Raw genomic sequence first — 3,847 nt, forward strand, 5'->3', positions numbered from 1 at the left:
GCTGGACAATCCACCCTAGTTTTCCTTTAGTCAGATTGGCAACTGCTTCAGAAGCCTGTGATATAGGAATAACCCTTATGAGTGACCAGGCTGTGATCTGTAACCTGTAGAAATTCCTGGAGAATCTGAGCCTGCAAAGGGCAAAGCCCTTCTGATGAACTAACTGTATGAACACAGTATTACAGTGTTAGGAAGCTGAATGGGATCACTCAAGACTTTTTAGACATAGTATCTGAAAGAGCTCTAAATACTTCAGGAAGAGGAAAGGTTAAGAGCAGTAAGACAGGGAAATCAACTTCCAGCTCTGGCTTTCCTTAGGAGAGAACAACCATGAGGCAAACAACAGGGAAGAGCAGGTGTCCTTTACAAAGGAGCTCGCTCTGAGAAGGTACTGCAGGACATCCACTCCTCTCTCCCATTCTGCTGAGTTTTAGAAAAACACATTAGCACCCTTGGGGCCTGGAGAAAGCAGGTGTGTGAATGAAGGTTGCAATTTCATTATAAACTGTCCAAAACCTTTTCAGCAGTTGGGAAACAAAATGGTCACAAAAATGAAACGAACTCTCTGTTTCACTCTCCCTATGTCCTTTTGTGTGTGTGTACACGTAACTTACGCATACTGGATTCATGTCAATATTACAATTTTTCACTTGAGCGGCTTTGAGAGTTAGCCTTTGCTTTTTAAGACGTGTTTAATTCTATGTGTATTCTCTACATATTTACTGATGTACGTCACCTCAGAATTGGTGATAATGATACCATACAACCACCAAGGGAATGGAGGAGTTCGCTTACACTGAAAAAAACCCCACTGGAATTCAGGAAACAGTAAATAAACAAATAACTTAAGTGCATAATTTTTAAAATAAGTACATCTGTCTTTATTTGGAGTTCCTTGAAAAGCAAAGGCTAGCCTCCTAAGCTATTCAAAGAATAAGCTGTTGGAGTCACATTAGTCCAACTATATATAAATTATATACACAAATGATGCCACTGCACTGGTTAAAGTGAGAGTTTTATTCACAGAAGTCAAACGGTCCCTTGAAGAATCTAGTCAGTGAAGCAGAAGGTGAGCTGCTAAAAATTGGTAGTTGGTCCTAAGCCCAAGTGCAGTGTGCATTACTTGCAGAAAATAATCTAAAAGCCTTAAATCAGAACATATGCAAAATAATGATCTAAACCTATAAAAATGGTTTAAAGTATTTCAAGTAATGAGGGTAAACAAAAAGAATTTCATGTGGAAAAATGTATGATGTATTTAAAGGACTTTGCATGGCCAGCGAAGAGGCCTGATGCGTCCCTCTGCTGTATGAATGACCTCCCATTCATCGGGGGGAGGAACACAGCCCAGATAAGAGTTTTAGTCAAAAGGAACAACCAGTCTCCCTGCTGTAATCCCAGCACACGTAACAAGGCAACCCTTGGTCGCTTCCTGTGCCTCTTCCATTAAGCGGCTGGTCGTTGACCTGTGCTTGCCAGTGTGTACAGTGCCTCCCAAGGCGAGCTCAGAGAAAAAACCTCGACACATGATGCAGCTTGAATGCACAGAGGTGACAGCTCTATTTCCAAGAGCAGCGAAAAGTCAGAATGCCTCCGCAGTCCCCTCCTTTGCAGGAGGACAAGAGAGGATGACTAGCACAAAGCACATCTCAAACTAAAGAAAAGAAAAAACCCAACATATTTCTAAGGGAAAAGCAAAAAGACATGACAGTAAGCAGATTTTCAGCCAACTGATAAGGGCAGGGACGTGTCCCTCTCCCCCACGTCAGCTGCTACAGCTTGACTTGTATAAAGCTGCTCTGATAGTCTGGCCCTGGAGAAACCCATCCTTCCCAAGGACCTGGGCTATGCAGGAAATGGCTTCTGCTCTGAGGGCAGTGTGCAACACATACAGTGATTTCAATTTTTAATTTTTTTAATTTTTCAATCCAAGTCCTCTGTAATACAAACTTCAGACAGGAAGAGCCCAGATGTGTTTTAGAAGGTATTCCTACGCCATTTGTATTTAAACGAAGGAATGATTTGTTCAGAGAGGTATACTTTTAGGCAAAACATCCAGTCAGAATAAAGACAAAACAAACAAAACCAGAAAATTAACACTGAGTTGTTCACTATGAACTAAACATACTAGAGTTAAAACTTAATTGTAGTTTCAGGTGGAGGAAGACCAATAGCTTTCTAATCACCAGTATTTGACAAAATATACATGTTGCAAAGTTGCAGAGATGTTTTAATTACAAAACTCCAGGATTACTTACAATTAAAAAAAAATGTTAGGGTAAAAATTATCAGTTATGGCATATCTGGGATGTCAAGTTACACTAAACCTCTTTTATATTACAATTCAAGCAAAAAGAAAAGATAAAAGGGGCTGACTACAACAAAGGGATGAATTAGATAAAGACAGTTACCTAGGACAAAAGAATGCAATATAAAATAATAAACATTTATCATGTAGCAGGCAGCCATCTCCTACACTAAAGTTAAACCGAACAAATATGTTTCCAGTGCTGTCTGCAGACAGTTGTCATTAAATAATAATTTTTAAGGCCAATTTTATCAATAATAAGTGAACTATACTCAGTACAGTATTTTCTTACAAGTACCTCAGAACTGAGTGCAGAGATTCAAACCCGAACAGGGAACATACTTACTCTATCCTACGTGCTGCCAGTCTGAGGAAAGTAGTACTGGAGTTCAGATGAGCAAAGAGAAAGGAGATAAGCAGCCTCCAGTTAAAATGTAGTACCCCTGTCCCAATATTACCGCCCCATTGACGACACTGTGCAGCTAGCCAATGAATGGGAAAGTTCAGCCATTTCAGCTGGGAAGAGGGGACAGACACTTGCATACAAATGGTCTAGGAGCGAGGAGCAAAAACTTCGCAGAGCAGCAGCCCATCCTGTTGTTTCTAAACATGCAAAATAAATTCTGTCCCATCCTAGGTATTTTCTGCAGTTAAAAACTGTTTACTAATCAGATTGTAAACATTCTCTTTTTACCTAAAAACTAAGCTACGCATTTTTGCTATGCATAAAAATAAGGCTATGCATAGTCCTATGCATATCAACAGTATGAAAGAATAAGGTGCACGATGCACATTCATGCTCCATTAAGCCTACTGCTTAAAAATAGTAGGACAGGCTTGAAGATCCAGTGACGCTGTTGCCAGCTAAAGTAACTCACCATGCTGACAATTCAAATAATCACTTCCTTTTTTCCCCAATAGTAATGTATTCTAATACTACTGTCAGCTGAAAAAAAATCGATAATATACAGCATAAAGTTTTATACAGGAGCAGGTAAATAGAGCAAGCCATATATCATGTGTTCAAATAAATTTTAACCATTTCATAGCAAAATGTGAGTAAAAAGTTTCAGCCATTTGTTTTGAAACTCAATATTAGTTGTGCATCCCACAAGTGGTATCCTAGCAACTTTTATTTAGGGATGTAGCTTGAGAAGAACTTCTGGTGGCAATCCCAGTTTACGATGCTCAAATCTAGCACTTGCAATCTTTCTTTTTCACACTGACATAAAAAGATGCTGTGTAGGCCCTCTGCTGCACAGCAATCTCTTGTATTAAAAGTGAAAATTCCAAGAGGCGACATTTCTTTTTACTTTGTCAGTAATGCAGGAGCCAAAAATTTGTTCTCAAAAGGCCAAAAGCCATTCACAAGGTAGATATTTCTTCTGTGAGGATTATCACACACTCGGGTTTATTTGGAAGCAATACGTAAACTTAAACTTCAAAAAGATTCCAAAACACTGTATGTAACTACCTTAAGCAACCACTGTCTGCTACTGTAAAGAAGGAAGATATGTTTGTTTAAAAGATGCTTTAAAA

The 3,847-nt window shown here is 39.1% G+C and overlaps 1 protein-coding gene across 1 annotated transcript in view; it reads right to left on the reverse strand.

Annotated features, from left to right (window-relative positions):
• The window catches only part of GART (phosphoribosylglycinamide formyltransferase, phosphoribosylglycinamide synthetase, phosphoribosylaminoimidazole synthetase), a 33,782-nt gene extending 31,095 nt beyond the window's left edge, over positions 1-2,687 (reverse strand). Inside the window, exon 1 of the mRNA XM_010292914.1 lies at positions 2,655-2,687. The gene's annotated coding sequence lies outside the window, so the exon portion shown is untranslated. The remainder of the gene's footprint in view (positions 1-2,654) is intronic.
• Positions 2,688-3,847: the final 1,160 nt, after the last annotated feature.

Source organism: Phaethon lepturus, unplaced genomic scaffold (genome assembly GCF_000687285.1).
Source record: "Phaethon lepturus isolate BGI_N335 unplaced genomic scaffold, ASM68728v1 scaffold958, whole genome shotgun sequence".
In the NCBI taxonomy this organism is placed as follows: Eukaryota; Metazoa; Chordata; class Aves; order Phaethontiformes; family Phaethontidae; genus Phaethon; species Phaethon lepturus.